Raw genomic sequence first — 14,376 nt, 5'->3', positions numbered from 1 at the left:
CTGGTTCGGTAAGGAAGGTGCAGCCCTAAAGTCGTGGGAAGAACGCTTGGCCAAAGTCAACCAAAGGATCGGACTGTGGAGCCTCAGACAACTCACTATTGAGGGCAAGGCAATGGTCCTGCGTAACGAAGTCTTGCCTGTGCTACAATACACTGCACAGGCATGGCCCCCTCTTGCAACGGTCTCGAGGGCCATTACCAGGACTGTGTTTCGCTTCATCTGGGGCTCGAAAATGGACAGAGTAAAGCGGACTGTTATGTACAAGGAGCCCCGCAAAGGTGGGAAGGGTATACCCGACATTCCCACTCTGCTGCGGATCGCTTTTGCATGTGACTGTGTTCGTAGGACTCTGAGGACAGCAAACGGCTCTGCGGGCAAGGCCATGTCCCGCTACTTCCTCCTTCCCCTCTGGCGAGGTTTTGGCTGGGACAAGTGGGACAGCTCCTTCCCTTACAACTGGCACGCTCCCTGGTTCTACGGAGATGTCGTCCGGTTTGTGAGGGAGCATCAACTGGAGGGTCTTAAGCCCGACTTGTGGAAACCTAAGACGATCCACAAGCACATCAGAGCAAAGGACTCACTGGAGTCTGTTCCAGGGCTTCATGCCGACACGTTGGAGACTATTTGGACTAACGTGTCATCTGGCAGGTTGACCAACGGGCACAAGGACATTTCATGGATGGCCATCCAGGGAGGACTGCCTCTTAGGTCATTCATGCATGCCCGCAACCTGTGCAAGACCCGGTACTGCCCCAGGTGCCCCTTCACGGAGGAAACATCTTTGCACATTTTCTGGCAGTGCCCCTTTGCACAGGGTCTGTTGAAAGCCTTGGAACATGAACTCAAGGACTCAGTACCCAGGAACAGACTGTCGTACCGCTCGGTACTTTATGGACTATTTCCTGGGAATACCACGGATGGAGCAATCCAGGAAGCCTGGCGCCTTATGAACTGCTTTAAGGACGCTATATGGTTTGCCAGGAACCGTCTGATTTTGCGGAGAGAGAGTGTGTCCGTCCAGGACTGCCGCAGGCTGATCCACAGCCTGCTCAGAGACTATTCCACCTGGGACAGCCCGGACGTCGATGAGGAAGAGGACTGATACTCCCCTTCCCCCCACTCTCCCTTCTTGTGTGTTGCCTTTCAATAAAGCTTCGGGCCTGTGATTTCCCCCTTCCCTATCCCCTCCTACCCACTCCCCTATCCCATCACTTGTCTGTAATGCTTTGTTGTTTGGCTTTAGTGAATGCAAGAATGTTAGTGTAGCATGTGGTGTAATGTATAGCATAGGCTAGCCTGTACTGTGTATTATACTGTCATGTTATGTTTGACGACTGTTATTATTTATTATTTGCTGCTTCATGGCTTGCGCTGCGTCGCAGTAATGTTTGTATGATGACGATTGATTGTCAATAAAGCATTTTTCAATCAAAAAATCTGTTCTTATCAGTCCTTGTAAGGATAGATAGCTCGGAGAACCACTGGGGGCTATAAACACTAGCTTAGCGATCCAAGAGCGTTCCAGACGAAGCCGGCGACGAACTGCGGAGAAGAACCAGCGAAGACGACGATCCAGAAGGGAGAAGCCGCCATCGAGGAAGAAGCTCCGGGAGATCGCTGCCGGGAAGAAGAAGGAGAACTTCGGAGAAGAGCCGCTGCTGAAGGGGATCTTCGAAGAAGCTCGGCCGCAGAAGAAGAAGCTCGACGAGGAACCGCTGCGGAAGAAATTTCGTGGAAGAACCTCGGCCAGCAAGGAGAAGATTTGCATAGCTCCGCCCCCTTCGGGAAAGAGCTATCGAAGATCCTCCCCAAGCGACAGGAACAGCTGGAAGAAGCCATGGCCTCAACCAGCAACCCTGCCACCCAGAAGGAGAAGGCAGATGGACCAGGTGAGCAGGCCCAGGCCAGGACATCTCCTCCTGAAGCCTCCTCAAGCCAACAGGCCACCAGGAAGCCGAACCAGGCTGCTCCAACCCTGGAGCCCTGGATGAAGCAGACGGTGGCCCTGAAGCTCAAGGAGGTGGACGGGAGAGTGCCGGACATGACGGAAGAAGTGTTCTGCCAGAAGATGCTCCTGGATCAGGGCTTCGCTAAGCCGGAGACCATCAGTATCCAGGCCTTCATGACCGGGATGTTCTTCGTGACCTTCGCTTCGATCAACATCTGCAGAAGGTACTGGGAGATGGTGAAAGCGGCGAGGCCTGAATCCCCTTTCTCTCGCTTTGTGGGCAACTGCCCTGTCCAAAGAGAGGAAAGGCGGGTGACGGTCTCAATGCGGAACCCACACACCCCCGGCAAAGACATCACCACGCTCCTGAAGCGGTTCTGCACAGTGGTGAGGGAACCCACCCACATCCTGAACGGACTCGGCTTCTGGACTGGCAAGTGGTCGGTAATCGTCCGACTGAACAAGGATTCGAGCGCGGAAGACGGCCTCCAGCACCTGCCCCAGTCATTCTCGCTGGGCAACTCCTACGGCCTCATCTACTACCCGGACATGCCGCAGATCTGCAGGAGATGCAGCAAGAAGGGTCATTCGGTGAAGGACTGCAAGGAGGACGCCTGCAAGAACTGCCGGGTAACAGGACACGAGACCAAAGACTGCCCGAAACGGACAATGTGCAACCTCTGCGGACAAGCAGCCCACTCTTACAAGGACTGCCCGAAGAGGGATCGATCCTGGGCAACTGTAGCAGCGAAAGCTCCAGCCAGAGGGAACCCCGCCCCAGCCAGAGCTCCAGCGGCACAGAAGACCGGGAAAAAGAAGGATGGTAAGAAGACGACAGTCCCTCCCCCCCCTCTCCCGGCCCTCCCTCGCCCTACCCTTCCCACCCTCCCTCGCCCGGCCCTCCCCACCCCCCCGTCCCCAACCCCTGTCACCCCCACTGAGGCTCTCACCTTCTCCTACCCACCCATCTCAGTGGTCCTGTCACCTGCACCTCTCCCAACCCAGCCTCCCTTCTCCCCAGCTCCAGCAGCACTAACATCTTCCCCTCCAGCTGCTGGAGTCCTCTCCCTGGAGGATTTTCCCCCTCTTGTCTCCTCAGGTGCCATCCAGAGGAAGAGAAAGGTGAGGGACAGCCCAGCTGCTGAGTCCTCAAAGAGACAAGTCGTGGAAATCTGCGAAGATTCCCTTGCGCAGCAGGAGGAAATGGAGCAGATGGTGGAGGAACTCGTGTCTGAACCTGAGGTCATCGACTTCACAACAGACATCCAGGTGGCTACAATCCTGGAACAATTTTTGTCAGAGGGCCTGCTGGATCTTCCGGACCCGCCAGGCTCCAGAGAGGAGGATCCGCCCGACCGGACTGGTAACTAAGGTGTATCGTTTGCACTAACCTTCTTTATTCTCCCCCATGGCTGCTAAACTTAACATCTTTAGCCTCAATGTGAGGAGTGTTAGAGATAGGACTAGATGTCAGATGGTGCTAACTTTTCTTTCCAAGCAGTCGAGTGATGTATTTATGCTCCAGGAATGTACTCTCCCCTCTTCCAGGTCATACCATCATCTGGCCAGGCAGTGGACCCATGGCCCGTCCTACTGGTCTGGTGGGGGCGACTGTAAGTCTGCAGGGGTTGCCATCCTGATTAGGGGAAGCGTATTTACTGTTGACTCTGTCCAGGAGCTCGTCTGCGGCCGCTTGTTGGTCGTAGACGGTTCCTGGGCGGGAGAGCCGATTAGGCTCATCAACGTGTACGCTCCCCCTATGAAGGCTGAGCGCCTGGAACTATTCCAGACCCTGCGGACCCAGCTCGCCACCACTAGGGCAGTGGTGATGGCCGGGGACTTCAACTGCCCCATCGAAGAGGATGGACGAAGTTCCGGCACTTCAATCAAGCTGGATGTCAGTTCCAAACTGCTTATCGAGATGGTAACCGAAGCATCCTTGCAGGACGTTGTGGGCTCCATGGGGATCGGCTCTGTGAACTATTCATGGAGCCGACCCGATGGCTCACTTCGTTCTCGGATTGACTTTGTGTTCACCTCCCGGGCAGTCAAGCAGCATGGGCACTCCATGGTCCCCTGCTTCTTCTCTGACCACAGGGCCATTCTCTTCCAGGGTGCCATCGGCCACGGTTTTCCTCCCGGCCCTGGCTCCTGGAAGCTGAATTGTGCCCTGCTGGAAAGAGAAGAGGTACTGGCGGAACTTAGAGACGCCTATATTGTTTGGAGGAATGATAAAGTTTTCTTTGACAAAACCTGTGACTGGTGGGAATATGTTAAAGTTGAATTTCGTTGTTTCTTTCAGGCAAAAAGTCGTCAACAGGCGTGTGAGAGGAAGAGAGACTTCAGAGAGATGCAGCGTCAGCTGCGATCCCTGCAAGACCTCCTTCAATGCGGCTGGGACGTCAGGAAGGAGCTGGAGGAAGCCAAAAAGGGCCTGAAAAGGCACTTTGAGGAGGAATCCAAGCGAATTGTCTTTCGTTCCAAGGTGGAGAACCTGGAGAAGGGTGAGAAATGTAACTCGTTCTTTTTCAGGAAACTCCATGCCGGCCACACGCCCCTGAAGGAACTCCGAGATGAGACCGGAAACATGCATTCTGGGAAGAAGGAGGTGATGGGAGTCGTCACAGACTACTACCGAAGCCTCTACTCCCGGAAAACCACTGACCCCGAAGCCGCCGATAAATTCCTGTCAGGTATCACTAATCATCTTGATCCTGCAGGTACGGAGGCTATGGACGTACCCCTGACGGTGGAGGAACTGCTCTCTGCCGCTAAATCCTTCAGACCCGGCAGGACCCCGGGCAGTGATGGTCTCCCAGCAGAGCTCTATGTAGCGCTGGGGGACTTGATCTGTCCGGACCTGCTGGAGCTCTATGAGGAGATGGTGGTGGAGGGTAGAATGCCACCGTCCTTGAGAGAAGGCATGATCACGATCTTGTATAAGCGGAAGGGGGAGAGATGTGACCTGAAAAACTGGCGTCCCATCTCTCTCCTGAACGTGGACTACAAGATCCTCGCCAAAGTATTGACCAACAGACTGAAGGTTGTCATCGGACAGATCATCGGATCGGACCAAACCTGCGGCATTCCTGGCCGTAGGGTGGCCGACAGTCTTGCCCTGGTGAGGGACACGGTGCATTACATGCAAAGCCGCCGTACACACGCGGCCCTGGTCAGTCTGGATCAGGAGAAGGCTTTTGACCGGGTCTCTCACGAATTCATGGGTAAGGCTCTGCGTAGGCTGCGGCTTGGCAGGTTGTTCTGTTTGTATGTTAACCTGATGTATTGCGACATTTACAGCTCGGTGCTGGTGAACGGCTGGAAGACTGACCCCTTTCCTGTATCGTCGGGGGTTAGACAAGGCTGTCCTCTTTCACCTCTCCTTTTTGTTTGTGTTATAGAGCTCTTCGCAGAGGCTATCCGGCAGAATGGAGAGATCAGAGGGATCACCGCACCAGGTCCAGGACACTTCGAGGTCAAATGCTCGCTGTACATGGACGACGTGACCGTCTTCTGCGCTGACCAGAGTTCGGTGACTGCACTCGTCCAGACCTGTGAGGAGTTCGGACGCGCTTCAGGGGCAAAAGTCAACTGCGGGAAGTCGGAAGCCATGCTCTTCGGAAAGTGGTACCTGCCTTCTCCTGCCTCCTTCCCGTTTACTATCAAGCCGGACTTCATCAAAATTCTGGGAGTCTGGTTCGGTAAGGAAGGTGCAGCCCTAAAGTCGTGGGAAGAACGCTTGGCCAAAGTCAACCAAAGGATCGGACTGTGGAGCCTCAGACAACTCACTATTGAGGGCAAAGCAATGGTCCTGCGTAACGAAGTCTTGCCTGTGCTACAATACACTGCACAGGCATGGCCCCCTCTTGCAACGGTCTCGAGGGCCATTACCAGGACTGTGTTTCGCTTCATCTGGGGCTCGAAAATGGACAGAGTAAAGCGGACTGTTATGTACAAGGAGCCCCGCAAAGGTGGGAAGGGTATACCCGACATTCCCACTCTGCTGCGGATCGCTTTTGTATGTGACTGTGTTCGTAGGACTCTGAGGACAGCAAACGGCTCTGCGGGCAAGGCCATGTCCCGCTACTTCCTCCTTCCCCTCTGGCGAGGTTTTGGCTGGGATAAGTGGGACAGCTCCTTCCCTTACAACTGGCACGCTCCCTGGTTCTACGGAGATGTCGTCCGGTTTGTGAGGGAGCATCAACTGGAGGGTCTTAAGCCCGACTTGTGGAAACCTAAGACGATCCACAAGCACATCAGAGCAAAGGACTCACTGGAGTTTGTTCCAGGGCTTCATGCCGACACGTTGGAGACTGTTTGGACTAACGTGTCATCTGGCAGGTTGACCAACGGGCACAAGGACATTTCATGGATGGCCATCCAGGGAGGACTGCCTCTTAGGTCATTCATGCATGCCCGCAACCTGTGCAAGACCCGGTACTGCCCCAGGTGCCCCTTCACGGAGGAAACATCTTTGCACATTTTCTGGCAGTGCCCCTTTGCACAGGGTCTGTTGAAAGCCTTGGAACACGAACTCAAGGACTCAGTTCCCAGGAACAGACTGTCGTACCGCTCGGTACTTTATGGACTATTTCCTGGGAATACCACGGATGGAGCAATCCAGGAAGCCTGGCGCCTTATGAACTGTTTTAAGGACGCTATATGGTTCGCCAGGAATCGTCTGATTTTGCGGAGAGAGAGTGTGTCCGTCCAGGACTGCCGCAGGCTGATCCACAGCCTGCTCAGAGACTATTCCACCTGGGACAGCCCGGACGTCGATGAGGAAGAGGACTGATACTCCCCTTCCCCCCACTCTCCCTTCTTGTGTGTTGTCTTTCAATAAAGCTTCGGGCCTGTGATTTCCCGCTTCCCTATCCCCTCCTACCCACTCCCCTATCCCATCACTTGTCTGTAATGCTTTGTTGTTTGGCTTTAGTGAATGCAAGAATGTTAGTGTAGCATGTGGTGTAATGTATAGCATAGGCTAGCCTGTACTGTGTATTATACTGTCATGTTATGTTTGACGACTGTTATTATTTATTATTTGCTGCTTCATGGCTCGCGCTGCGTCGCAGTAATGTTTGTATGATGACGATTGATTGTCAATAAAGCATTTTTCAATCAAAAAATCTGTTCTTATCAGTTTAATATCTGATACGTCCCCTATCTGGGGACCATATATTAAATGGATTTTTAGAACAGGGAGATGGAAATAGAGCTTGCTCTGTCCACTCCACGCATTGACCTGGTATTGCAGTATTTCCAGGACCGGTGCACCCTTCCCTTATGTGTTGACTAAAATCAGATTCCAAAAGTGCTATTTGTGTTTGCTATTGTTTTTGTCTTTCTGATGGGATCTCCCCTTTTAATCCCATTATTTCAACACCTGTTGGACAATGCATTTGTACAGTCATGTGTGATAATGAGCTCATTTATTAAATGCAATTAATTAATACATTGCCACCTCTTGGTGTGTGTGTGTGTGTGTGTGTGTGTGTGTGTGTGTGTGTGTGTGTGTGTGTGTGTGTGTGTGTGTGTGTGTGTGTGTGTGTGTGTGTGTGTGTGTGTGTGTGTGTGTGTGTGTGTGTGTGTGTGTGTGTGTGTGTGTGTGTGTGTGTGTGTGTGTGTGTGTGTGTGTGTGTGTGTGTGTGTGTGTGTGTGTGTGTGTGTGTGTGTGTGTGTGTGTGTGTGTGTGTGTGTGTGTGTGTGTGTGTGTGTGTGTGTGTGTGTGTGTGTGTGTGTGTGTGTGTCTTCTGTGTTTCCGGCATTTCACATTGGAACAGCTCATTCACCTTCCTTGTCTTCTCTCCGCCCTCCCTCCTAGGTAAGTTAAAGAGCTGCACCTGAGCCAGCCACTGATTGATGCAGCAACACAGTCAACTAGTGGAGTGGAGTGGAGTAGGGGAACAGCAAACAGCCATTAAAGCAGCCAGCCGCCTACCCGCCACAATGGACCTACCTGTGTACACTAGATGGATGTGATGGAATGTACTGCCGTCCCAACATTTCCAAGAAGAAGTAAGAATTGCAGTTGCAACAAACCCTTGCTTGCCTACAAAGAGAGCAGCAATTTGGATTTGTTACTATGTTACCTAGAAGAATAAAATAACAAACTGTGCAAGGATGGAGGTTGTAGGAGCAAGGAGAACAAGTTGTCTGTAAAGTTGGTGGATGCCTATTTTCCATTTTGCAGTCCCTTGTCTCCCTCTTGTGGCCTCCTGGAGGCAACTAGCTGTGCAAAAAAAAGACAGCCTGGCGGCCGGCTGTTGCAGTGTTGCCCTCTCAGGCAACACTGAGTGACTGACTGAGCCGCACCGTCTTATATAAAGTTCAGACGGAACTTTGCACGTGTCATAGTGGAGCCCTCAGGATTCCAGAGCCAGCTTTCTGACATCATAATGGGGCCTGCCTCAGAGATAGATAAAAGCCTGGGCCCAGGCAGTGTTGGTCAGTGCTGCTCAGCAGGCAGCACCGGACTGGACTGGATTAAAGCTGATACAAGGTGTGAAGGAACAAGGGGTGGCTGTGGGCATGCACTTGCTGCCGCTGCCAGTGTTTATCTGCATGGCAGCAGGGCATTTGGGCGTTGCCAGGAAGGCGTTTTTATGTAGATTCCTCCTCTTTCAGCACTGCATTGTGGTGCAAGCAAAAGAAGCAAATCCTGTCTGGCTTCCTCTCCGGCCTTTATTCACCTCCCTCCCGCTTAGTAGCTGTAAATGTGTGTGAGCCTGCAGGGCCCCATGGAATTGCCTAGGAGTAGGCTGAATCAATCGCTGCAAGGGGTGAACAGCAGTATGGGACAGGCTCGGTCAACGGCCGGCCCATTCGGGTTATCGCTTCTCGGCCTTTTGGCTAAGATCAAGTGTAGTACTTTAGGGTATTGCCTTGTTTCTTGGTCAGGAGGTGCCCTGGTACCCTTTTCCTTGGCCTGGGGGGATCGTTTCTCTTAGGAGAGACTTCACCCCTCTGCTGCTATTGGGGAGGAGGATTAGTCCAGGGCAACGGGGAGCGATCACCTGCCTGGTACTCCGGTACTGAAGGTATTTCTTTGGAGATTGCTGGAATTCTTTTGGAGCAGGATGGAGGAAATTCCCGAACATATGCGAACCAGGAATGCGGTCCGGTTTTTCGTGGAGGAATCTGAGAGGCAAAGGAAGGATTTGGAGTTCATCACGAAGGTCCTTTTGTTGGATTTCTTTCAGCTGGAGAGATCGTGCATTTTGGCGGTGATGGACTATCCGAGGAGAGGGTGCTTTGACGTTACCTTCGCTACAGAAGAAATTTATTCTGATTTTTTGGAACGCTTGAAGGAAGGTAAAAGGGACCCAAGACTTGTGGGTGTGAAGGTAACACCACATTTTGTGCCAAACAAGAAGTTGGTGGTCGTAAAGATGTTTTCGCCTTACGTGGAAGAAGAGGACATTAAGTCATTTCTCACTAAGTTTTGTGAGGAGGTGGTGGGAAAGGGGAAAGTGTTTAACCCCTTTGGATTTTGGACTGGGAAATGGAAATTTCTTTGTAAATTTGCAAGAATTGGTGAATCTGGAAACCTATTGTTTCCTCCAGCGCGGTTTAAGATTGGAAGTGCATGTGGAAATTTATTTTTTTTGGGAATGGATATGTTTTGTTTGAATTGTAAAGATTATGGTCATGAGAGAGAAACGTGTGAGAAAGTAATGTGTACAAAATGTCTGCAAGAGGGACATAAGTATAATGAATGTCAGAAAGGGAAAGTATGTAATATGTGTGGAGAGGAGGGGCACATATTCAAATCATGCCCAAAGAAAAGCAAACGTGAGGTACAAGACGAAAATAAGAAGATAGTCAAAAGAAAGGAAGCGGAAGTTAGTTTGGAAGAAGGAAAGCTTCAGAAATTGGAAGGAAGTGGGCAAAGTGATGAGAAAAAAAGGAAAAAAGCAGAGAGAAAGAAAAAAAGTGTCATTTCAGAAGAGGAAAGAGCAGAAAGAGACAGGTTACTGGAAGAAGTAGAGCAGTTACGTAGTAAAATTAATTTTGAAAAAATGCGGAGAAGGGTGCGGCTCTGTGTAAGAGAAAATTTACCAGGGTTTCTTGAACGGTATGGTGTGCCAACGTGGTTAGCGTGCATTGTAAACTGTGAATGGGATGGTAATGATTTGCAGGAACATTTAGTGGATATGTTAGGAACTATTGCTGTTAAAAAAGGAATGTTTTTTTGATTTCTTAAAAGGAAAAAAGGAAAGAGGAAAACAAAAGTTAATTATACGTTTTCAGTTTTCATTGTGATGATCTAAGTCTTTTTTATTTTGAATTTTATGATTTTTAAGACGTGATCTGAATGATTAAAAAAAAAAAAAAAAAAAAAAAAAAAAAAAAAAAATCTGTTCTTATCAGTTTAATATCTGATACGTCCCCTATCTGGGGACCATATATTAAATGGATTTTTAGAACAGGGAGATGGAAATAGAGCTTGCTCTGTCCACTCCACGCATTGACCTGGTATTGCAGTATTTCCAGGACCGGTGCACCCTTCCCTTATGTGTTGACTAAAATCAGATTCCAAAAGTGCTATTTGTGTTTGCTATTGTTTTTGTCTTTCTGATGGGATCTCCCCTTTTAATCCCATTATTTCAACACCTGTTGGACAATGCATTTGTACAGTCATGTGTGATAATGAGCTCATTTATTAAATGCAATTAATTAATACATTGCCACCTCTTGTTGTGTGTGTGTGTGTGTGTGTGTGTGTGTGTGTGTGTGTGTGTGTGTGTGTGTGTGTGTGTGTGTGTGTGTGTGTGTGTGTGTGTGTGTGTGTGTGTGTGTGTGTGTGTGTGTGTGTGTGTGTGTGTGTGTGTGTGTGTGTGTGTGTGTGTGTGTGTGTGTGTGTGTGTGTGTGTGTGTGTCTTCTGTGTTTCCGGCATTTCACATTGGAACAGCTCATTCACCTTCCTTGTCTTCTCTCCGCCCTCCCTCCTAGGTAAGTTAAAGAGCTGCACCTGAGCCAGCCACTGATTGATGCAGCAACACAGTCAACTAGTGGAGTGGAGTGGAGTAGGGGAACAGCAAACAGCCATTAAAGCAGCCAGCCGCCTACCCGCCACAATGGACCTACCTGTGTACACTAGATGGATGTGATGGAATGTACTGCCGTCCCAACATTTCCAAGAAGAAGTAAGAATTGCAGTTGCAACAAACCCTTGCTTGCCTACAAAGAGAGCAGCAATTTGGATTTGTTACTATGTTACCTAGAAGAATAAAATAACAAACTGTGCAAGGATGGAGGTTGTAGGAGCAAGGAGAACAAGTTGTCTGTAAAGTTGGTGGATGCCTATTTTCCATTTTGCAGTCCCTTGTCTCCCTCTTGTGGCCTCCTGGAGGCAACTAGCTGTGCAAAAAAAAGACAGCCTGGCGGCCGGCTGTTGCAGTGTTGCCCTCTCAGGCAACACTGAGTGACTGACTGAGCCGCACCGTCTTATATAAAGTTCAGACGGAACTTTGCACGTGTCATAGTGGAGCCCTCAGGATTCCAGAGCCAGCTTTCTGACATCATAATGGGGCCTGCCTCAGAGATAGATAAAAGCCTGGGCCCAGGCAGTGTTGGTCAGTGCTGCTCAGCAGGCAGCACCGGACTGGACTGGATTAAAGCTGATACAAGGTGTGAAGGAACAAGGGGTGGCTGTGGGCATGCACTTGCTGCCGCTGCCAGTGTTTATCTGCATGGCAGCAGGGCATTTGGGCGTTGCCAGGAAGGCGTTTTTATGTAGATTCCTCCTCTTTCAGCACTGCATTGTGGTGCAAGCAAAAGAAGCAAATCCTGTCTGGCTTCCTCTCCGGCCTTTATTCACCTCCCTCCCGCTTAGTAGCTGTAAATGTGTGTGAGCCTGCAGGGCCCCATGGAATTGCCTAGGAGTAGGCTGAATCAATCGCTGCAAGGGGTGAACAGCAGTATGGGACAGGCTCGGTCAACGGCCGGCCCATTCGGGTTATCGCTTCTCGGCCTTTTGGCTAAGCTCAAGTGGCTAACCAGAGGCGTCCAGTGCTGAACTCTCGGCCCTGCAGCATCGCCCTTTGGGGCTTAAGCTGCTTGTTGCTATAGGGAGACAGCCAGTGGCAGGAAGGCGATCGACATGGGCGTTATTGTACGTCACGCTAAGGCCGGGGAAACCCGGGTCAAGTACGGCATTCGGATCGAAGTTGATGTTGGATCAGAGAAGACCCTGGACCTACGACACCTGGTGAACAACATCTTGTTTGGAATTCTGAAAGTGGAGCGGAAGAAAATCCTTTGTCTTCAGGAGCATAAGGTTGGTCATTTTACCTTGATATTGACGGATTTACCTGCCTGCCATACTTTCCATTACAATTTGATGCAAAATGTGAACAATCCTGAGCTTGGAGGACTTACTTTTATCCTGCTGTATGATGAAGGAGAAGTCTTCCTGGTTGTTTTTCTCTACAATGCACATGTACCTTTGCAAGATATCACGACATTCCTGTCTAGACATTGTGCATATGTTAAGTTTGAGAATAAAATCTTGAACACTGAAATGATCTGGAATGGGAAATACAAATTTCGGGTCCGGTTTCGGCAAGATATTGAGGAACCAGGAGGCTTCCATTTCCCTCCATCGAACTTCTCCATTGGAAGAGACAGGGGATATCTGTTTTTTCCCAGGTGTCCTCCCTTCTGCAGGAATTGTAAAGTTTTTGGCCACACAAGGGAAGGATGTCAAAATTCAGGGAAGTGTTCCAGATGTAACCAGGAGGGTCACAAAGCAAAAGAATGTGTCAACCGCATTGTTTGTAATCTCTGCGAGGTGGAAGGGCATACATTCAAAGACTGCCCTCTGCGGAAGAAGTCATATGCAGAGGCAGCCAGGAGCCAAGTGGCTGAGATGATAGCGAGAACTGGACGGTTGGGCGAGGAGGTACCCGCTGACTATCTGGCTTCTTTAAGCACATCTCCAGTAGAAGTACGTGTGGAGGAAGGGGCAGGCATGGAGGTAGCCCCGGTCGAGGAGGATCTTCCTCACCCATCCGATGCCCAGACTGGGCTACAGGGTGAGGGAGAAATTGAGGGCGACGTCCCCGTGACTCCTCCTGTTTCTTGGAGTCTGGATGAAGTGTTTCTGGAAGGAGTTGGAGGTCAAGGGGATTTTACCACTGTAGGCACCCGACCTGCAGACGAAATTCTGGATATGGGGGCTAAGAGAGCCAGGCTGGCCGCGTCACCCCCTGTAACCCCTGGAAGGGAGGAGGAATACCCCTCATCAGTGATTTCGTTTGATGAGCCTTTTCTAGAAGATCAAGGGACCAGTTTCTTCACATTAGGTTGCCAGCCTCCAGAAGGCAAAGGCTGAAGTGCAAATGGACAACCTGCGGTTATCTGGCTATGAAAATTAAAATATGGCATCCAAACCTACATTTGATGTCGTATCCTTAAATGTACGACTGATTCAATCTAAGCCCAGGAGGGCTGCAGTTCTGGATTTTTTAAAAAATTTAGGAGCTGATGTATATTGTTTGCAAGAATGCGGTATTAGGGAACCTGTGCCAGAACAGGAATGGCCATATGGCCAATGTATATGGTCTGGTTCTTCTATAAATAAAAATGATGGGGTAGGAATATTGCTAGGGAATAGGAATTTAAAATTAGAAAGTTATATTGTGGTGGAAGTGGGGAGGTGTATTTTGGCAGAGATAAATGTCAGAGGGTGGAGGGTAAGGGTAATTAATATATATGGAGCAACAAAAAAAGAAGAGAGGTTAGAGCTCCTAGAGAAGTTGTCCTTTTTTTTGCCAGGGAGAATTCCTACGATTTGGGTTGGGGACTTTAACTGTGTGACGGAAGGGGAAAAAATGGATGTATCTGGTAAAAAGTTGTACCAATTAATCAAAGATTTTTCTTTTATAGATACTGCTGAGGTTCATTTGGGAAAGCCACCACCCGACACTTATAGGTCTGATAGAGGAGGGGTAACATCAAGGATAGATCGGGTGCTTTTCTCAAAAAATGTGGGGTGCATGAGTTTGCGGCAGCGCGATGTGACCTTTTCTGACCATGTGTGTATGTGTGCAACTTTTGAAGGGGATGTTCGTTTAGTGCGTGGTGCAGGGGTATGGAAGTTAAATGTAAGTTTATTAGAGGATGAAAGAATTGTGAAGGCTTTTATATATGCGTATAAAGGATGGAAATCGCGGCAGGAATCTTTTGGGAATGTGTTGGAGTGGTGGGATTGGATGAAGAATGAATGTAAAAGATTCTTTAAAAAATGGGGCTATAAAAAAGCAGCTATGCTAAGAAACCAATATAATGAGTTGAATGTTAGAATAGAATGGTTGAGAAAACTTGGCGAGCTTGGTGTGGATGTCAGTGATTTGATGAGGGACGCAAGGAATGAAAGTAAGCTTTTATTAGAGGAAAAAGGGAAAAAAATTATATATAGATC

At 49.7% G+C, this 14,376-nt stretch overlaps 3 pseudogenes; all 3 read left to right on the top strand.

Moving 5' to 3' along the window:
• The first annotated feature begins 7,055 nt into the window (after positions 1-7,055).
• On the top strand, positions 7,056-7,230 carry LOC142653754 (U2 spliceosomal RNA; annotated as a pseudogene).
• Positions 7,231-8,780: 1,550 nt separating this feature from the next.
• LOC142654643 (U2 spliceosomal RNA) lies at positions 8,781-8,891 on the top strand (annotated as a pseudogene).
• Positions 8,892-10,242: 1,351 nt separating this feature from the next.
• LOC142654232 (U2 spliceosomal RNA) lies at positions 10,243-10,460 on the top strand (annotated as a pseudogene).
• Positions 10,461-14,376: the final 3,916 nt, after the last annotated feature.

This window comes from Rhinoderma darwinii, chromosome 5 (assembly GCF_050947455.1).
Source record: "Rhinoderma darwinii isolate aRhiDar2 chromosome 5, aRhiDar2.hap1, whole genome shotgun sequence".
NCBI lineage: Eukaryota > Metazoa > Chordata > Amphibia > Anura > Rhinodermatidae > Rhinoderma > Rhinoderma darwinii.
This window is presented reverse-complemented; position numbering and strand designations above follow the sequence as displayed.